Raw genomic sequence first — 22,718 nt, 5'->3', positions numbered from 1 at the left:
ATTGGGATGATAGTAGTAGCTTCCTAGAGTTACGACAAGTGCAGTATTTGACAACTATAAAGAGACTCATACAGCATCTAGCACAGACAGTGAGCAAAACAGCATACATTTCACAAAAGGTTCTGTTTTGAACTCAGGCGACAAAAACAGAGGTCAGTGACTAAGGAAACCTACTCAGTTTGAATCAGTGTCTGCGTGTCTAATGTTTGGGATATCATCCTCTGTTCAAAGTGAAGCTAAAGAAGGCCCATTCTACATCAGGCTGTGAGGTTCAAGGAACAAAACAAAGTTCCCTTCAGTGTAAGAGGCTGGGACTTTTTTTCCTGCATGTATAATTTTTTTAATTTTAATTTTTTAAAAGAGAACTTTCATTTAGAAGGCATACCTCTTTCAGAATTCAGTAAATTCTGATTTGTGAAAAGATTTTCCTTTTTGAGGTAAATGAAAATCTTCCAAATCTCTCTATATTTTTTGTGTTTATCAATCATAGGGATGAGGCCGAATCAAGACACCAAAATAGCTAGAATGATGAGAATGCTTTCTTCAAGTATTTAGGTTAAGTATCGAAGGGGAGGAAGAATCATAAACTTAAGGGAAAAAATGGCCTTAAATAATAAATGAGCCATAATCTTTCCATATGCCAATTCAAAGCCAGTGGGCCCGTTAACTGAAATTAAGTATCAAATGAGATCAGAAGTGAGTATGTTTTACGTGTAGGTAGTTAACCACACAAGAACTTACTGCTCAACTGAATAACAAGAGGTCTGTTGAGGATGCGTCTCAACCTGAGATCCCCAGGGGTACATTTCATCCATAATCACCGGAAGTTTAAAACAATGTTTTTAGATAAAGTATTTGATAAACTTCAGTGTTCACTCCTGAATTGTAAAAGAACAATTAGTGATAGTACAATTCTCCAATCACCGTGTTTACATATGTCTATGTCCATATGTATAGCTCAATCTAGCTACATCTAAACAAATCTATCCATAAAAAAAAAAAAAAACTGGGACCAACCTTAATGGTGAATAACTAGAAAAATGCCCCCTGAATGTAGAAACAAGGCAAAGACACAGCAAGGGCTAGCAAAATCAATTATATAGGGACCTATAGCAGAGTTATAATTATTGGAAAAGATGTAGTAAAACTATTATTGTTTATAGACCAAATTCATGTGTCTTGAAAACCAAAGGAAATCAACTGAAAATTATTAGAACAAATAGAATAAATTAACATGTTATAAAGTATAATTATTTTCTTATATATATAAAACAAAGAAAATATTATTGTAAAAAATTATTTGAGCTACAGACTCTCTGAAAAAAATCAAATTTTTTAGAATAGCTGCATTTTGGTATGCCATTTTGTTATTGTCTATCACTTACATTTTTTATTCCTTCCTTTCTTTTTCTGTTTTAATCAATTAATTTTTAGTACTGCATTTTAATTCCCCTTTCGATTATCTCTATGTACTTATTTACAATATTTTTATCTGTTTTTCTAGGGATTATCACAATCTACTTAGAGTTATTATCAAGTTGCTCCAGGTAAAATATAGTAGCCTTGCAACAGTGTGTTTCCATGTATACCCTCTGACCCCAATCCTTTGTGGAAAGAGGTATAGTATGTTCTAGACAAAGAAAACAGTGTATGCACAGGCCTGGAAATAATGGAGAACACTCTGTGATGGGAGAATTAAAGTAGCTCAGCATGGTTGGAGCAAAAACAGGAGAGAAATGGAGATAATAGAGGCTGAAGAGATAATTAGGGGAGTGATTTACAAGGCGTTTATAAATTGTGATAAGCTGTTTGCACTTTGTCCTGAGGGCAATGACAAGCCATTAAGGTGTTTTATGCAAAAGAATATGATCAGATTTACATTTGGGGAAGATTAATCTCACTGCAGCGTGACAAACAGACTTGCAGGAGGGAAGAACTTGAAGCTGGAAACTCAGGAAGCCTTTGCATTCATTCGAGCCAGAATAAAAGTGGTCTGGATCAAGCTCTTAGGAGCAGGCTTGAGTAAATGGACAGATTCGACGGGTATTTTGAAGCAGAATAGCAATGCTTTAGTTATGGATTGGCTGTGAGGAGAGAAATAGGCAAAGATGATTTCTAGCCTTTTGTCAATCAGATGGGACCTGGTGTCATTCACTGAGATAGCAAATTTAAGAGCAGTAACAGAATGAGGAATTCCTGGTGCTCTAGAATATGTCCCTCACGGACGGGGCCAAGATCTGTGGGTTCCCTGTGCCGATGAACAATTTTATAGTCCTGGAAAATAATATTTTTCAAATACTTTTTGGCATTTCTTTGGTAGAAACTATGTTTTCTATTACAATCACATGATTCTATGTTCAAGATAAAAATTTTATACACTGTACTTTTCAGTTTATTTTAAATTGATGGTGTTTTTTTTTTAATATACGTTCTGCTGGACAGTACAGCCTTTTCTGGCAGTGTTTATTCAATCTACATATCACTTAGATAAAGAGATAACTGGCATTCTGTTTCTGATTTATTTCAGTAATGGTTTAGGGAAAAGTTGTTTCATTGTTTATTGTTAACTATTTATCTTAATCTGGCACTGAATGTTTCTAACTAACCTGGAAATGACAGTATCTAATTCAATCATGGCTTCAACTTAACCAGAAAGGAGCGCAACTTAGTTGGATAGTATCTAATATATTTTTTTCTTAACATTTGGTTATTTTGATTCTAGTCAAAGTGAAGGACCATCATTAAGAAGGATGGATAAGTACCCGGTAAGCAGGCAGCAGCCAAACTCCCTTTAGGTCTGGAATATCTCTCCTGTTCCACTACTTGTCTTGGCTAGGCAGAAGTAGATAATTGGGGCCATATCTCATCATAGTTCTTTGATGCAGTTTGAAAACTGTGTAGGAAGGTTATGCTTTATTATTCTCATCACAAGTATTTCTCAGTTTTAGTCTAGAAGGGCAAACTGCTGACTCCATTTAGCTTTCACTGTCAGCAGAAGTCGTGCAATCAAAGCTTTTTCCTAATGTCTGACTGTGACCAAGGTTTGACAAGCTGAACTTCGTTTCATTAAGAATAAAGCAGGAAACTAAACTCTGTAGGGAGCTGACTAGAGACTTTTCATTGATTAGGATCAAAGGGACTCTCAGGCACAATAATTATTACCTTTTTAAACCTAGTATGGGAAGTTGGATATTTTCATACTTTGTGTGTGTTGGATATTTATTTTATAGCCCATTCTGTTAGGGAAAGAAACACAAACAAAAACTTCAGGAAGTGAACTTAAAGAAGCAATGAGGAAGAATAAAACTGCAAAAATTCGGACTCAGAAACACCTGGCTCAAATTCTGAATTTGACGTTTGTTAGCTGTGGGACAAAGGTAAGCTGATAACGTCTATGACTCTCATCATCTTGTCTGTTAATTTGTGATAATAAAGCAGGATAAATGTGAGGATTGTAGGTGGTGTATGTAAGGTGCTATGCACATAAGCAATAGTTGCCATTATTTTTTTTCAATTACAGTTGACATCCAACATGAATTTATACTAGTTACAGGTGTATAGGACAGTGGTCAGACAGCCACATAATTTACAAAGTGATCTCCCCAATAAGTTTAGTACCCATCTGGCACCATACATAGTTATTACAATATTATTGGCTGTATTCCCTATGCTGTACTTTACATCCCTGTGACTACTGTGTAACTACCAATCTGTATTTCTTAATAAATAATAGCTGCCATTATTACAAATTTTTATGTGATAATGGTTTGGTGTGTTGAAGCAATATCCAGCAGGACAGAAAACATGCCAAAGAAAGATGTGGATTTCATCTGAAGACAAGATTAAGAGAACACTGGAGAAAGGAGGGCCTCGAACAGATGATACGGTGATAAAGAAAAATAGATTGGTAGAATGGAGAAAGAGAAATGGAGAGTTTCAGACAGCCATCATTTCAAAAAACACAAGTAAGAAAGGAAAGAGGTAACGGTTGTTGTACGGTGTTTAAAAAGAAAGTTTAGAAGAGAAATAGCTGCTTTGATGTATGATAAGGTAATGATAAATTGCTTAGCCTGGGAATTCTATGAATAATTTAGTTCTCTGACTGGCAACTGAACAAGGGCACAGAACAATAAATGGATAGCACAGAAATCTCTTTAAACCTTCACACTAGTTAATGATAGGACTTTTTTCCCAGTAGAGCTATTTCCCAAATGGAGAGAGGTCGTTGAGGGTGTGGGGGGAGAGGAGGGAAGAAAGTAAAGGATTTAATGAATAAAGGTATCTGAGATGATAACTTCTAGATCTCTGAAAGTGTAAATTCAGAAGTTCTGGTCTATGCCTAAATCAGATAATGGTGAGTTGTGAAAGTTGTATAAAACATTTGAAATCTAAGAGAAATCAATTTTGGTGTGAGCAAGTCTTGAAAGTCACCAGGGTACCTTACCTAAGTTCTCTGAAGAACCCAAGCAAATTTGAGATTGAACCCCCACATCCCATGCCTGGCAGGAAATATTGGATTTGAACTGTCTTTCTATAGAGTAAAATTTATCTTTCTATATCATTTCCAAAGCATTGTAGTTTTACCTTTCTCTCCCTATTCATTTCTGGTTAAGGAGGAAATGGAAACTTTCAATATTAAGGCTCAACTTTAAGAATATTCAAAACAGAAATAGAAACAGCCAGCACTGAAAGCCAGATTTGGAGATCATCCAGTGGGTTTTATAAGAAGTTAGTTTTAAACAAAAATTACAAACGTAATAAGAAACTTACTCAGTGGCTCTTGTAGATGGGTAGACCATTACCCACTACTCACCATTAATCATATGAAGATTACACTTTCTGTAAATAACTGAAAATAGCATTTTGATTTCTAGTTAGTTGGATAGAGACTATTAAATGCTTGCAAATGTCATTTGGTTTGAATCCTATATAGATAACGTTAGATTCTCTCTGTATGAAAATTAGCTGTTATGATTTAATGCAATGAAAATTGATATAACATGGTTATGGAACTAGTACTAAATTGAATAAGCAGGACTCAACAGATGTAGTCAAATAGCATCTTAGCTTTTTCCTCTTTTGTTCCTTTACAATTTATTGGAAGAGGTAAGGAGATCAGGAAAGTTCTTGCTTAACTGGAACTGTCATAGATAACTTAGAGTACTTGGGCACTGGCAGATTTTAAAGCTGATGCCTTTTATGGGGCAATTTCTAGGGCTTTTTGGGGCCCACGATCAAGGGATATGTTATTGGTAGTTCCCTTGATCTGTACGAGTGAATCTCTGTCGTGGTTTGTTGAGTAGTCATTCTACAGTCCCTGGGAATATTCACCACTAGCTAGTATTTGCTGAGGTCACATTACCCTCCAAGATGACATTATTGAAAGGACCTACGTCATCTCTCATACTGGCTCTTTCAAGCAGGTTGCCTTCATTTGGCACGGGGAGCACTCATTTGCCCAGAAAAAAAAAAAGCCTGCCAATGCAGAACAGTCCCAATACAGCAGCAACTTCTTTACTACAAAAGAGGCTAACTAACCTAATATTTGTTCTCTAGATTTCCTGGGGAGAAGTCAGACAAAAGTCATGAAGTGCCCTTAACTATAGTGGAAGGCTGTGAAGGATTCCACAAGTCCTGTTGAACCACTTATCTCTTAACCTCAGGAAAACAGTTACCTGTTTTCTCCTTTGTACTATGAGATACTTAACAGACCTTAATATCTACCTTGATAGACTAATCCAGTGCCTCCAGGTTGCCTAGGAGAGGAGATGACAGGAAAGTTTCTTAATACTCGCTTCAATTGAGAGATATTATGTCTGAGAGACATCATTTGCAATATTTCTGTTTCTCTAAATAATAACAACTAACATATATAGAGCTCTGCCTTTATATACACTATCACATTTTATTCTCACAATAACCCTATAGGATAGTTATTGTTCTCATTTTAGAAGTGAGAAAACTGAGGATAAGAGAGGGTTAGGATTTAAATACATTTTTATAGTTGTAGCTCTATGTTCTTATCAATTACTGTATAGTACCTTACAGATTTGGAGCATTCGTATCACATTTACGAGGCCATCAGCATCATCAGTTAACTACCCCTTAAATAACAATATTAATTTCAAAGAGACATATCTCAAAGCTAGACAAAAAACACTTTCATCTTTAAAAGGTTTACATAGAATAGGCACACTATCTGTCCAAGTATTTCTATGTAGGCCAAAGGGAGACTCAGAAGAAGGAGAAGAGCAAATAATTTGCATTTCAAACAGATCAAAATAAATACAAGAACAGAGGCCTTTCCAGTTTCAGGAAAGATTAAACAGAAACTATTAATTAATGACCTAGGACAAGCTTTGCTAATTGTTTACTAGTCACTTGCATACAAAATGAACTCATGTTTTGAAATAGACACAATCCATTGGAATGCTGATTTGGACCCATGAAAAAAAGACACCAAAACATAGCCCAGAGCGAAGATGAGGGACTTTTGTTTTTTTTTTTTTCTGTTTTTTAAAAATAGTTTCTATTGGAGATGAGTTGTATTCTGTGAATGTATAAGATAAGATGGAAGAACTACAGGATAAAGCCTAAGAACTCTGCCTTTGAAGTTAAAATAAAAACCAAAAACTCATGCATAGAAATTTTGGTTCCATTACTGACTAGGGCTAACCTTAGACAAATGACTCAACGAGCAATATTCCTGTTACTAAGTTACTTAAATCCTTCTGAAGACAAGAGTTAGGAAAAGCTATGAAACATGTGCCTCGCTTTTGAGTAAAAAAAAAAAAAAAAATGTCTGCCTTTCTGTAGTAATTGCTCAATTCTCAAGATCCAACCAGGCCAATCTCTGTGAAAGGTGTGGCCACAGAGGACAATGTCTTTATTAAATTTTGCTTGGGACAGTAAGGTCAAATGACGAATTCTGTTATGTAGTTTCCCTTGCAGATTCCTGATTCCTATCTATTGTTCTATGAAAACTGGACTCTTTGAAGTGTTGGGTATTCATTAATGAATCTTTCTGGGGATTACCTGGTTTTAATTAGTTGGTGCTGAAGGCACCTAGACATTTAAGCTTCTTTCTTATTTAAAGCTGCTCAGAAAAGATAACTGTTCTAAATCCCATCTGGAACTCTCTGGAAACAAACAAATATAAATTTCTGTTAGCTTTTGTAACAGATAAACCCTGACATCTCAATGGCTTAAACCAGTAGGATATTAGTTCTGTTCCATGAAAATACTGAGAAACTTGTGCCTATGTATTTTGTGACTCCACTCTATTCTAGATCTTTCCATTTCATATGGAAAAAGACAGAGAATTATGGGCAAGAGTTTTTCATGAACCAGACCTAACGATAGAACTCATAATTTCTGCTCATACTTCATTAGCCAGAACTCAGTGATGTGGGCACACATAATTGCATGGGAGGCTGGGAAATGTAGGAGATGTAGTTTAGCTATGAGGAAGAGAAAGTAGGTTTTGTATACCTAGCCATTCTCTGCTGAAATAAATATAAATTGGTATTAAGTATCAACCTAATATTATGGATATATTTAGGCTTCTATTTGTTATGCCAGAAAGGATTTAGGCATCTGGAAATTTTCTTTACCAGCTATCTAAAATATTACTGATACACTTTTGCATTCAGTTTTTTTTGTTGTTGTTGTTAACACATTAGAGAAACAAACTCAATTATGTCTTGCCACACTATGGTTCAACTTTGGCATTTATCAATGTAACCGTCTTTGCCAGATAGAGAATTGCATCTAAAGTTCCCATTTACATGCCTATTTTAAATTCATACTGTCATTAGATTCCTAGGGGACAGATATTTCATCATTTTTCTAGCTACTTTTCAGATGAGTAAAATGAAGGCAAGATGCAATTTTTAAAAATTTTATTTATTTATTTTTTTAAATATAGCTGTACAGCAAACGAAAAACTTTTCCTAATGTGAATAGTTACCTCCACGGAGAGGCAAACTGCAGGCACTAAATCAGTCTAAGCAAGAACAGGTAGTTCTTTATATCCCAAGACACTCATAACAGATTTTAGCCTCTAACTTTAGCAGACATTTGGGGACTTTCCCTTATTTTAGTAACTAGTGGCTGACAACTAATGGCTTGAATTATTTTGAAGAAAGAGTGGGAAATTATCAAAGAAGAAAGTATATTCAATGTAGCACAATAAACACATACTGATTACCCTGTGTGCGCAAGGCAAAACTGGGGCACAGAGATGACTAAATGCAATTTCGTTCTCAGTTAATAGTCTCATAGGAAAACTGTCCAGTAAATAGGTTCATGATATTAATATATTGAAATATTGCAAAAAAATGTCCAGTCATAGAGAAATTAATATATTGAAATATTGCAAAAAAAATGTCCAGTCATAGAGAAATAATTACTTTATCTGTGATTCAACTCCTTAAATTGAATATTATGCAGGAATTAAAATCATAGTTATATTTCATAACTTGGAAAATTTTTACATGAAAAAAGGTTAAGTGAAAAAAGTAGATATAAATTTGTATTTCTATTTACACCATATACAAAAAAAAAAAATCCTCCAAATGCATTAAGGACTTAAATGTTAGCTCTGAAACCATAAAATTCTAGAAGAAACATAGGCAGTACATACTTTGATATCTGATTTAGCAATATCTTTTTGGATATTTCTCCTTGAGCAAGGAAAATAAAAGAAAAATAAACAAATGGGACTACATGAACTTAAAAATGTTTTTGCACAGTGAAAGAAATTATCAACAAAATGATAAGACAACCTACTGAATGGAGAAGATATTCAACAATGATAGATCCGATAAAGAGTTAATATCCAAAACATACAAAGAACTCATACAACTTAACACCAAAGGTAATAACAATCCAATTAAAAAATGGGCAGAAGACCTGAATAGACATTTCTCCAACGCAGACATACAGATGATGGCCAATAGACATATGAAAATGTGCATAGCATCACTAATCCTCAGGGAAATAGAAATTAAATCCACAAGGACATAGCCACATCTCACACCTGTCAGAGTGGCTATCATCAAGAAATCAACGAATAACGAGTGTTGTCAAGGATGTGGGGGGGAGGAGGGGAAGGAGAAGCAAACCCTTGTCCACCATTGGTGGGAATGTAAATTAGTGCAGCCACTATGGAAAACATTGTGGAGATTTATAAAAAAATTTAAAATAGAGCTGCCATATGATCCAGCAATTCCACTTCTGGAATATTTACTTGAAGAAAACAAAAACACTAATTTGAAAAGAAAGTCCTGTGTACCCTATGTTCATCGCAGCATTACTAGTAATAGCCAAGATATGGAAGCAACCAGAAAGTCCATCAATAGATGAATGGATAAAGAATACACACAATGGAAGAATAGTTAGCAATAAAAAAGAATGAAATCTTGCCATTTGCGACAACATGGATGGCTAAGTGAAATAAGAGAAAGAAAAGTACTGTATAATCTCACTTATATGAGGAAACTAAAAGAAATAAATACGTACATAAATACATAAATAGAAACAGAAACAGACCCTTAGATATAAAGAACAAACTGTAAACTGATGGTTCTTAATGGGAGTTGCTGGGGGATGGGAATTAAAAAAAATAAGTAAAATTTTTAAATAAAATAAATTGATACCCATATTATGAATATAGTTAAGGGGATAAAACCTATATGCATCAAACAAAACACTGTAAAGAAGTACACTAATACATTAAGTGTTAGATTGTGCTAGAAGGAGTGGGGATTTATTCTATCAGTTCTGTTTTTTTTTTGTTCATTTAAAAAAATGTTTTCAATGCACATTATATTGCATTAAATTTGAAAAACAAACAGAAGAACATAAAAATATAATGCCAACCTTTTGAAATTCAATCACAGTAAACCTCTGTTCTAGTGGATAACTAAGACAGAGACATGACCTACCATATCTTTCATCAGTTATTTAGTTGGCCATATTACCAAGTTAGGGCAGAAGAGAAATACTCTTTTTGGTTGCTACGTCTGTTTTACCTGTAAATATTGCAGCTTTATCATTACCTTAGGATTCCCTCCCATATAGAATGTATGCACAGATCTGGTCTCCTAGAATGTCTGCTGTCTGAGTTGGCACCTATGTGCCTATTTGGAATAGGAGCTCTCGACTGTGGTAACTTCAACCACAAGTGCGTAAGTCGGTGGGAGAGAAAGGGCTCAAGTTACAGGTGCTAGAAAGGGAAATACATATCAGCCTCAGCCTGTACGATCTGTGCAATAGCTCTTTTCATATATGTGTGTTTTAATGCCTTTTTGTGTCCTGAAGGAAGAAAAATAAGATAGAGAATAACACTCTTGTGTTCAACACAGTACCTTGATCAAAGTAAGTGGTAACCCTTTATTGATGGGTAATAAATAGCACAGCGTTTTCAAAGGTTTTTGATACCAGTCATGATTTTTATTGAATCTGTGTGTCACCTGCACTATTATTTACTTATTTTTAAATCAACTCATTCAAAAATCTAAGTTGTCTAAAAGTAAAAATTTACTGTGCAATTTCAAATAGAAAATCAGAATGGAAAGTAGCAAATGAAAAGTAATTCAAAAATATATACAATGGAAACAAAATAATGTTATGTGCTAGCTAAAACTTGTTACGTCTCAAGGCTCTGACCAGAGACTTGCTCTCCATTTGAGAAAATGGTCAGGATCAGACAGATGCTAAAACTGAGTCTTTCTCTTCATTGCAATCAGAGGATTGACAGTAAACTTAAAAGAAAATAACTATCTTCATTAATTCAGTGTTATAAATATTTTGTACTTCCTAAAATCAGAGTATCACACTGGGGTACATTCCATACTTTGGGAAATACATGAAAGACTTACTCAATGGGTGTTTTACTTCAGATATTCCACTTATCAGAATTCTGTAAGAGCAGTAAGACAGAAAGCATAACTTCTTACAGTCAAATATCTAACATATGCTACAATGAGGCCTTGTACTCAAGCCCTCTGTCTACACTCTCAACATTCTACCACTCCATCCTCTACCACTCATTCTACTCTGTGCAGTTTTGGCATCCCTTTTCATCTTATTGCTGACCATTAATCCCGACAGACAGAATATTAATATTCTTTTTTTCTTTCAATTGAGTTATTTTAAGTAAGGGAACAGAAATCATGTCTTGATTTCTTGGTTTCTTTCTTTCAGTTGAAATGATATACATAGGGCTGAGAACTATATATTCATGTGTGTGTTTGACTTTGAGTTGGTACCTATGTGTCTATATACATGTGCCATACAGGTGTGTGTGTGTATGTGTGTGTATACACAAAATATATACATATACTACATATGTGCACACTACATACATATACTAGGAAAGCTTGCATATATTTGCTAGTTAATTTGTATTTTGGTAAACACTTCTAGAAGTATAGAGAATCATATTATCTTAAATATTATGTTTGTCTTTATGCAATATACATGCTAATTATACTCATCTAGATAAATTGTCTTGAAAGAAAACCAATAAATGGCTCAGCAAACTGAGATTTTTTTCATGACTAGAAATGAAGGTGAAAAACAGATAAAGTATGAAAGAGCTCAGAGAGAGTATAAAACAGCTTACATAAAGAAATAATTCTAGCAATTCAAACTTCATTTTATAGGAAACAATGTCACTTGAAGTCTTAAGTCAGCGACTTCAAGGGTATAATTTATATGTTTATGTGAAACCTTCACTTGAGTATTTAAAACCAGGTGAAAACAGTTCAGTTTTCAGATAAGAAAACTGTAATTTAAACTGGGCCTGTTAGTACCTCATAATGTGTGGCAAGTAATAAAGGCAATATTAACTAAATTTCAAGTATAAATTCTTTATAGGCCTTAGTAAATATCTTTCCAAAGTATATTTCAAAATAATAATAAACACATTTATGATGGGATTACTTTACAAGCATTATATTATTCAATCCTCAAAACATCCTTCTCTGAAATAAGAACTGTTCTCGTTACCATTTATAGATGGGGAAACTGAGCCTCTAGGTTAAATTTACTCATACATCATGCATCAAAGAAGTGGTAGAAGTGGAATTTAAACTAAGGTCTCTCTGGCTCTAAAGCCCTAGTTACTCTGGTTAAAACAACCCTGGGTGGGAGGTGGTCTCCATATGAGAATATGCAATTAAGGTTGAAGGAGCTCCCAGCAGCAAGACCAAGGCCACTAATGTAGTAAGAGGCAGGGCTAGGATTCCAACCCAGGTCTGTCACTGATTCCATAGCATAGCTGAGCTTCTTCTGCCGTTTTGGCAAAAATACAGATCTGCCGTAGCAGAGAAACAAAGAAGTACTATTTCTCAACATATCTTGTAAATTACAGAAGCAGGATTTATTATACAATTTATTGGGTTTAGCTTTACCTAAGTCTATGTAACATGTGTTAATATTGCATGTTCTCAGCATGGCAAAACCCAAGGTGGGAGGAGGTACATTTGTGTCTGGTCTGGTGATCTAGGTTTTCTGCAGGTGCAGTGACCATAGAGTATACCATCCAAACTGGGGGACTTCAGGGAAGGGGTGGGGACACTATTCATAATAATGCTGGGCAACCGATGAAAACCACGATTGTCCCAGGCAAAGGGCGGTATGTGCTCAGTGTCCTGGGAGCATGTAGATTTTCTTCTGATAGTCAGAGGCTGGTATTATCCTTGGGTTCATGGGTTCTGTTACGAATATTCTCCTGGATGCTGATCTCAAAAGTTACTGTGTTTCCCCGAAAATAAGACCTAGCTGGACAGTCAGCTCTAATGTGTCTTTTCGAGCAAAAATTAATGTAAGACTGGGTATTATATAAGACCCGGTATTGTATTATATATTATATTGTATTGTATTATATTATTATATTATACTATACCCTTATTTTACTATAAGACCGGGTCTTATATAAGGTCTTTTTTTTTTTTTCATTCATTCCATAAATATTTATTGACAGCCTATTTTGGGATATAAGGTCTTATAGACCGGGTCTTATATAAGGTCTTATAGTAAAATAAAACTCGGTCTTATATTAATTTTTGCTCCAGAATACGCATTAGAGCTGATTGTCTGGCTAGGTTTTATTTTCAGGGAAACATGGTATTTAGCACTTTCAAGGTAAATCTGAAGAAAGATATATTTCTTTAATTTAGTTTTAGGGAAAAAAGTCTAAGACCAAGTAAGAGGTCTGGAGTGAGAATTGAGGAGCTTCTCCTGCCTTTTGGGAGCTTTGGTCTCTTTACAGCCAGAAGACTGTAACGGTAAAGAGTTTGCATTTTAACCCTAAGTAAAACATTGATTTTTATGTTCTCTTTTTGTTATGGGAAGAGTGATGCTTATGAATTCTATTAATCCGTGAGGAAATACTGCATTTGACTCAATCCTTGTTCTGAGATCCAATGTGAGAACTTCTGTACAGTAGATTGTGCTGTTTGCATATTAACAATGTTATAATTGGAGGCTGAGTTCATGCTCGAACACCTGGAGTCAGCAACCAATTATTAAGAACGAAATTAAGGAAACAATCCCATTTACAATTTCATCAAATATATTTTTTTTAAAACCTAGGAATAAATTTAAGTAAGGATGTAAAAGATCTATACTTAAAACACTAACTATAAGACACCAAAGAAAGAAATTGAATAAAATAAATGAAAGCATGTACTGTGCTCATAGACAGGAAGAATTAACATCATTAAAATGTCCATACGTCTCATAGCATCTACAGATTCAATTCAATTTCTATCAAAATGCCAATGGAATTCTTCTCAGAACTAGAACAAATAATTCTAAAATTTATATGGAATCACAAAAGCCCACAAATACCCACAGCAATCTTGAGAAAGAAGAACAAAGGGGGAGGATCATTCTACCTTATATCAAACTATACTACAAGGACATAGTAAGCAAACAGCATGGTACTGGCGTAAAAACAGGCACAGATCAATGGAGCAGGATAGAGAGAGACCAGAAATAGAACCAAATGTATATGATTAATTAATCTATGACAAAGGAGGCAGGAATATACAATGGGATAAAGACAGTCTCTTTAGTAAATGGTGTTGGAAAAACTAGAAAGATACATGCAAAGAAAAATGAAACTAGACAATTTTCTTACACCATACACAAGAATACAAAATGGATAAAACTTAATGTAAGACCTGAAACTGTAAAACTCCTAGAAGAAAACATAGGCAGTAGACTCTGACATTACTCTAGCAATACTTTTTGGATATGTCTCCTGAGGCAAGGGAAACAAATGAAAAAGGTAACAAGTGGGGCTACATCAAACTGAAAAGTTTTTTCATAGTTAAGGAAACTATCAGCAAAATGAAAAGACATCCTACTGAGTGGGAGAAGATGTTTGCCCATGATACATGTGATCAGGGGTTAACATCCAAAATATGTAAGGAAGTTATACAACTTAACACCAAAAAACCCAAACAATATGATTAAAAAATTGGCAGAGATTTCTCCCAAAACCTGAACAGACGTTTATCCAAAGAGGACATAGAGATGGCCAACAACCATATGAAAAGATACTCAAAATCGCTAATCACAAAATGCAAATGAAAACCACAATGTGATATCACCTCACACCTGTCAGAATGGCTATCATCAACAAATCAACAAACAACAAGGCTGTGGAGAAAAGGGAACCCACATGCAGTGTTGGTGGGATTGGAAAATTGGTCCAGCCACTATGGAAAACAGTATGGAGTTTCTTCACAAATTAAAAATAGAACTACCTTATGACCCAACATTCTCACTTCTGTGTATTTAGCAGAAGAAATCCAAAACACTAAATTGAAAATATTTGCACACCCCTATGTTCATTGTAGCTTTATTTACAATAACCAATTTACGGAAGCAACCTAAGTGTCCATAATAGATGAATGGATAAAGAAGAGGTGATACATATATACAATGGAATATTACTCCGCCATAAAAAGAAGGAAATTTTGCCATTTGCAACAACATGGATGGACCTTGTTGTTATAATACCCTTATAATACCCTTGAGGGTATTATGCTAAGTGAAATAAGTCAGACAGAGAAAGACAAATACCATATGATTTCACTTATATGTAGAATCTAAAACAAACAAACAAACTAAACAGAAACAAAGTCATAAATACAGAGAATAAATTGAGGGTTACCAGATGGTAGGACGGTTGGGGGACTGGGTGAAAAAGGATAAAGGAATAAGAATTACAAATTGTCACTTATAAAAATAGTCATGTGGATGTAAATTACAGCATAGGGAATATAGTCAATAATATTGTAATAACTATGTAAGGTGTCATGCACTTGTTAGACTTATCAGGGAGATCACGTCATAAGTTATATAAGTATCTAATCACTATGTTATACACCTGAAACTAATACAGAATTGTATGTCAACTGTAATTAAAAATAAATTAAAAAATAAATCATAGACATAATGTTATGCTATGGAAAGAGAGACAAACATGAAAATAGATAGTATGGAAAGGGAATAGGAAGTTTTGGACAATCATATCTGGCTCCACTGACTGATCTTGCAACTGGTGATAACTCTGTTAATCGTTAAACGCAGGGAGCCTCGGTTTCCTAATATCCAGGATAATATCTGTATCTTTCAACTATTTGTTGAGATTATTAAATGAGTGCAAGCTCACAAAATAGTTGGCATGTAGTAAGCAAGCTCTTAGTAAATCTTTGTACTCCACTAGTCTCTTTTTACTTATTAATAGCAAAGTCACACCCAAGTTCTGTAATTACACTGTAATTTTCACATCAATCGTGTAAAGTCATAATCTGTCTTTCTTTTCCTTCCTTCCCTCCAATTTCCTTTTGTTTTCTTTCCTTTGTCCTCTCTCTCTTCATCTCTCCTTTTGTTTTCTTCCACCTCCCTCCCTTCTTCCTTCTCTCCATCTACTTTACCTTCCCTTCTTCCTCTCTTATTGAAAGATGTAAGGTGGCCAAAGTATTGTAAAATGTACATACTGCCCATGAAAAGTAATTTGACAGAATCAGAAATTTGACCTTTTAAAAAATTATCAAAATAATTAGCCATTTCATTAAGTATAAGTCAAGTTTGTTTATAAGACCGAATGATTTTAACAGCCATATTTTTTATGAAGTTAACATTTGCAGAATGTGCAAATTGATGACACCATTTTTCCTCTGGAGGATAAAATTCTCTGTAGAAAATAGACACGTGGATATTGATATTAGCTAAAGTGCTCTTCCATATTAGTGTGATCCCTTAAAACAAAATAAAAACATTACAATACGTAAATATTTACGTCTCTTACAATCCTTGGATGGGGACTTCTGTGTTAGTGTTCATGTTTGTTTTTATTCTTTTCTTTGACCCTCGCCCTGTGACCTTCAATAATGATCCAGGAATGGAACCAAAGTCCCAAAAAGATTTATAACAAGGGACTGAAAGTACATAGTTAAAAGAAAGAGGGGGCAGCCACGGACTCAAACTCCTTTGTCCATTTAGGAGATGGTGAGGGCATCTAAGGATTTATTGTATGAATTTGATTTTTCAGTACTTTCTAGCAGCAGCTGCTAGGTTCCAGTAATTGAATGCTGATTGCTGCATAAAGAAATGAAAAATAGATGTTAATTAGATAAAATTGTCTGAAGAGAACAGCAACGTTTGGGAAATCTGGGACACAAGAAAGAGACTTGCTGAAAGTGTGTCTAACAAGGGAAGGTTTCCCAATCCTCCTTTCTCTGTCCTCTTGATCAAAAATTCTCCTAAAATCCTCTAACAACCTCTCTCTGCCAGGAAGAAATCACTGCTGCACAGTACGGGGTCGAGGGTAACACTGACTGCCATGTACAGTGAAGGAAACCTTGTGATGTGAACTTGGATCACCACTAATTCTAGATTTTTTCACCAATGAGGCCAATTTAAGGACTAAATGGCTTTCCTGTCTTTTTCATGCAAGTAGAAATTTCTGGGTATTCCGTATAGGATGGTAGCAAGGCTTATGGCAGGAATCAAAACAGTTTTTTGTTTTTTTTTAAAATCTGGAATGCTCTTCATTTATTTATACAGCTCATCCCCTCACGTTCATCAGCACTGCCTCGAAGAACACCTACAAAATTGCTAGTGTTAGCTTAAAGCACAGGGTTCTCCAATTTTAATGTATCAAGAAATCTGGGAGGGCAGATCGTGGGGAGGGTAGTTGTGATTCATTAGGTTCAGGAAGTGCCCATGTGTCTTTATTTCATGGGTCTTCATTTTTAATAAGTACTTTCAGGTGATTCTGCTTCAGGTAATAAGTGGACCACTCTCCGACGAGTGCAAAATAGAAAGTCTCCTCTCAGGAATTCAACTTCAGGAGGAGCAGTGAGAATTCTCTCCCTGATTTACAAAGATGGTTGTGAGATTGGAATTATGAAGCATTTAAGGAAGAAAAGGCATCCACAGGAAAGGTCAGTGTATTGCCTAGGGAGGAAACTCAGTGGTTGGAATGGGGACAGTCATTGCCTACTCAGTCCAGCCTTCAGGTTTTCAGATGTAGCTTCTATGGTCCTGAGGTTCTGAAAAGGGACACTTCAAGACAGATCCCGTACTGCTGTAGGGCCCATTCCCAGAGTGTGGGCCGGTGATATGGATAAAATATGTTAGCAGTAACTCCATCCTTTTCACTTTTACTCGAGAATGCAAATAGACTCATGGGTAAGTAAAAATGATACTGTTATATGGAGCGTCATTGATTCATTCTGCTTGTGAATATGATCAGTCATTCACAAACTGCCACACTTGTGTTGTTGTTGATGAAAAATGACTTGCTACACCCCTCACAACTGTTTTGTGCACACATAGCACACTGTGTATCTTTGTCCTCTCTGGACCTGGGAGGATGAGGGTCCCAGCTGCCATGGTGGGGATCCAGGAGAGGGGCTGTCCTGAGCTGCAATCCTCAATAATCCCCTACCTGGGTCCCTCTCCACTCTTCCTGAGACTGAGGAAAACAGCTTCAACTGAAGATATTTTATTTCTCTGCACTCTTTTATTAGGAGTCATACAGGTCTTTAGGAGAAGCTTTTGAATGCTGAGGGGTCAGTGTTGTTCTGAAGAACAATGGGAGTGTGTAAAACACAGGGCAGAGTCACCTTCTTACTGAGTCACCGAGGGCCTGCATGTACTATTGCAAGAATGTGACAGCCCTTGAAAACCCTGACACACCATTCTCCCCATGCCAATCACCACAGCTGTGTTCACTGCCACATGGTGTTACACACACTTATTCAGGAATTAGTACAGCACTAAAAGTTCCCAGGGCCAAAGCGTTACTTTCTGTTTACTGAATGGAATTTCTGACCATCAACAGTTGGGTTTAACAAACAGGGAATAGAGGGGTAGCCCGTTAGCTCAGTTGGTTAGAGCGCTCTTCACAAGTTTGCGGGTTTGATCCCCACATGGGCCACTGTGAGCTGTGCCCTCCACAACTAGATTGAAACAACTACTTGACTTGGAGCTGATGGGTCCTGGAAAAACACACTTAAATAAATAAAAGTTTAAAAAAATAAACAAACTGGGAGTAGGTCATTGAAAGACAGGGTCAATTGCACAATTGTATGGATAATCTCAACCTGACTAGGAGAATTCCAAACCTATTTGATGCTAGAAAATTCCAAATGCTACTTGCTTTTAGGAAACACTTGCTGTAAGAGTCAAAGGCAGGAGATTTAGAAGCACTGTGCTAATGTACCTAGCCCTCCCCAGACACACACTACATCGCTCCTTCTGCTGCCAGAGGAGTTATTAAACATGTAGGCTTCTGCTTCTCATTCTAGGACTGTCAGAGTGAGGACCTGGGCGCACTCTTTTCTCATCATGTGTTTAGCTTCAGGGACTTTGACTACAGAAATAATTATGTAGATACTTAACAGCTGAGAGATAAATTCCGCGTGTCTAAACCCCAGTTTTGGTTACTGGCGAGAATTCACTCATTAAAATTAAGGCAATACTGTGATTAATATTCTATGTGACGTGCCAGTTTTAGTAATGTATGTACTATTTAAGATGTCTTTCTTTTCAAAAGTCCCTATGTGTATATTTAGTTCAGGATACAATACCTACTGAAAGAGTGGTATACTGGTCAATGTTTAACAACCAGTTCTCCAGAGGAAAAAAAGCCCTATTTTCTAGCTTTTGCTGATTTCCATGGTGTAAATACTCCCGCTGCAGCCATTGAGCTGACAACATAATATCAGCACTCTGATAAAATTGTGAAAAATGAACAATTGACTCTTGCAAAGCTGGTATGAGTTGGATCCAACACATATTGTGACAGGACCCTACTGTTTTGAAATAAATAGCTCCATACATATGAAACAGGGCAATATTTTATATATTGTTCATACTTGTGTATATAAACTATATGGAATCAAATGTGGCAAGAAACCCATTGTATTTTTATACATTTGTTTTGGGGTTCAAAATACTGGTAGGCCTCATTTCATTAAAGTGTTGGTTTCTGAAAAGCTGCAAGTGAATTGAAAATTTCTCAAATTTATTACAGAGGAAACTAACAAAAGGAATTTGCATGACTTGAATCAAAATTTCTTCTGTTAAAAATGGAGGTTTCTAGAAGAGGGTAAATGGGGTCAAATATATGGTGATGAAAGGAGAACTGACTCTGGGGGATGAACACATAATGTGAGATATAGATGATGTATTATAGAATTGTATACCTGAAACCAATGTAACTTTACTAACAATTGTCACCTTAATAAACTTTAATTAAAAAAAGTGTTCATTTAGTTTACCTTTTGTGTGACTAGATTCTTCCAAATGTGAAAAAATAGTAATGTGAAAATGTAGAGTGAGAGAGGCTTTTAATTATACGTGATGCTGATGATTTGAAAGGAAGTGTTTACCAGGCCTCGCCTGGAGGACTGGAAGGTACAGATGGATGGTTAGGCCCATGGGTTCCAGAGTCGGACTGGTTTACCACTTACCACCCGAATAAGGGAAGTTGGGGGAGTTACTTAACCTTAATTCTTCCTCTGTAAAATGGGATAATAACAGTATCTACCTCATAGAATTGCTGCTCAAACAAGCTAATATATGTAATGTGCTTAGAACAGTACCTGCAATCTCATCCGAACCACATATTCCTGTTTATGGTCTCTGATAATGTATTTTGGGAAGGCTAGTAACATAAGCTGTGAGTGTAGACTTAATAAATACGACCTTAGATTGGGGGGTAGGGCGCATCAATTTGTGCTTTAACAAGCCCTGCAGGTAATTCTAATGCACACCAAAGTCTGAGAAATACTGTTTCAGATTGCCACTAGGAAGTCATGTGTTCCAAAAGAACTGACTATCAGATTGCCTGTACCAGATCATCTGAGGAGCTTGTTTAAAATGATCCACATTTGTGTAAGCTGTGAGAAAACAGTTAAATATGTACGTGCTCATGTGTGAATAACATAGCTCTGGAAAAATACAAGGATAATATCAGTTACTTCCAGGGGAGGTATTGGTTAGATGAGAGGCAGAGGTGAGAGAGAAAATTTTTGTTTTATCTACTCTTGTCTGTTTTGAATTTGGAATGATATATAATTTAAAAGTTTTTTAAATATTGAAATTAAAACATAATGTACAGTTCCTCCGATAAGGGTCTAATATCCAAAATACACAAGAAACTCATGAAACTCAACAACAAAAAAACAAACAACCCAATTGAAAAATGGGCAGAGGACCTGAAGAGACATTTCTCCAAAGAGGACTTACAAATGGCAAATAGACATGAAAATGGCAAATAGACATGAAAAAATACTCAACATCACTAATCATCATTGAAATGCAAATAAAAACCACAATGAGATATCACCTCACCCCAGTCAGAATGGCTATCATCAACAAGACAAATAGCAACAAGTGTTGGAGAGGCTGTGGAGAAAAAGGAACCCTCATACACTGTTGGTGGGAATGCAGACTGGTGCAGCTGCTATGGAAGGCAGTGTGGAGGTTCCTCAAAAAATTACAAATAGAATTACCATACAACCCAGCAATCGCTCTCCTGGGTATCTACCCAAAAAATTTGAAAGCATTTCTCTATAGAGACACGTGTACTCCAATGTTCACTGCAGCTTTGTTTACGGTGGCCAAGACATGGAAACAACCAAAATGTCCTTCGATAGACGAATGGATAAAGAAGTTGTGGTATATATACACAATGGAATACTATTCGGCGTTAAGGAAAGATGATATAGGAACATTTGTGACAACATGGATGGATCTTGAGAGTATAATGCTAAGTGAAATAAGTCAGACAGAAAAAGCAGAGAACCCTATGATTTCACTGATATGTGGCATATAAACCAAAAACAAGACAAACAAATGAGAAACAAAAACTCATAGACACAGACAATAGTTTAGTGGTTACCAGAGGGTAAGGGGGGTGGGGGGAGGGAGATGAGGGTAAGGGGGATCAAATATATGGTGATGGAAGGAGAACTGACTCTGGGTGGTGAACACACAATGGGATTTATAATTGATGTAATACAGAATTGTACACCTGAAATTATGTAATTTCATTAACAATTGTCACCCCAATAAATAAATTAAAAAAAAACCATAATGTAACTTTACTAACAATTGTCACCCCAATAAACTTTAATTAAACAAAAAGGATATAATTATATAATAAATATGTAATGTTGTAAATTAAATAAATTTATATATTTTATTTAATTGATTAGTTTATTTAAATATAAATATAAATATATATATGTGTGTGTATATATATATATATATATATATATATATATATATATATATATATATGTGAAATACAGATCTATGAGTTTTACCTAAAGCATACTAAATCGGAACCCAGAATAGAACCTTCCATATCAGAATCCTTGTGTAGATTCCAGAAGCTCTATGTAGTTGACTTGATTATCGTGATGGCATATAGGTAGAACCCTAACCAACCATTGCTAATTTCCATGGTGTAAATACTCCCACCACGGCCAACTGCTAACTGTGCTGGTGGTTTCATGTTGCCTGAATGGCTTTTTCTCTGGGCCCACAGAGAAAAAGGCAGCATCTCCGTATGCAGAGATGGAGGCATTATTATGGCTTGTGTCCCTTGGGAAGCCTATGGTGGGCTATTATTGGCACTCCGAGGTAGGAGACTTGGGTTCTCATCTGGCTCTGCCACTAACTGGATAACTCAGTAAGACCCTGAACATTTCCGTCCCTCCATTTCCTTATCAAGTGGGGACATTGATGACTGTTCTACTTACATCACTGGGTCAAATGGGATTAGATCTGACACCAATTTCTAAAGTGTGAAGTTAATGTAAAAGGTAATTAAATCTGGCTTTGATAGACCGATTTCACATTTATGACATTTTAACAACATTTCTAATTTAGTTGGCACAGAAATCTCTTATACAGCAAATAGGACATGAGTTGCTAAATTAATTTAAAAATTGTACAAAACTTAGGTCTAAAAATCTATTTTCCCCGATAAGAAAATGTGGAGGAGATTAATTGCCTGTCTTTAATCCCATTTGGGTTGTGCAGAGTACATGGATTTTATAGTATCCCTAATACTGTGAAAGAGTTTATTATTCCACGAGAACTGGACACTTTCAACTTAAACTGATCTACAGTGCCCTTGCCAAAAGAAAAGCATTCGCTTTATCTGAATTAGT

The 22,718-nt window shown here is 35.7% G+C and overlaps 1 protein-coding gene across 8 annotated transcripts in view; it reads right to left on the bottom strand.

Moving 5' to 3' along the window:
• LINGO2 (leucine rich repeat and Ig domain containing 2) overlaps positions 1-22,718 on the bottom strand; it is a 1,152,505-nt gene that overhangs the window by 13,751 nt on the left and 1,116,036 nt on the right. The window lies entirely within an intron of this gene.

This window comes from Rhinolophus hipposideros, assembly GCF_964194185.1.
Source record: "Rhinolophus hipposideros genome assembly, chromosome: 11".
In the NCBI taxonomy this organism is placed as follows: Eukaryota; Metazoa; Chordata; class Mammalia; order Chiroptera; family Rhinolophidae; genus Rhinolophus; species Rhinolophus hipposideros.
Note: the sequence above shows the minus strand (reverse complement) of the source record. Positions and strands in the feature narration are given on the sequence as shown.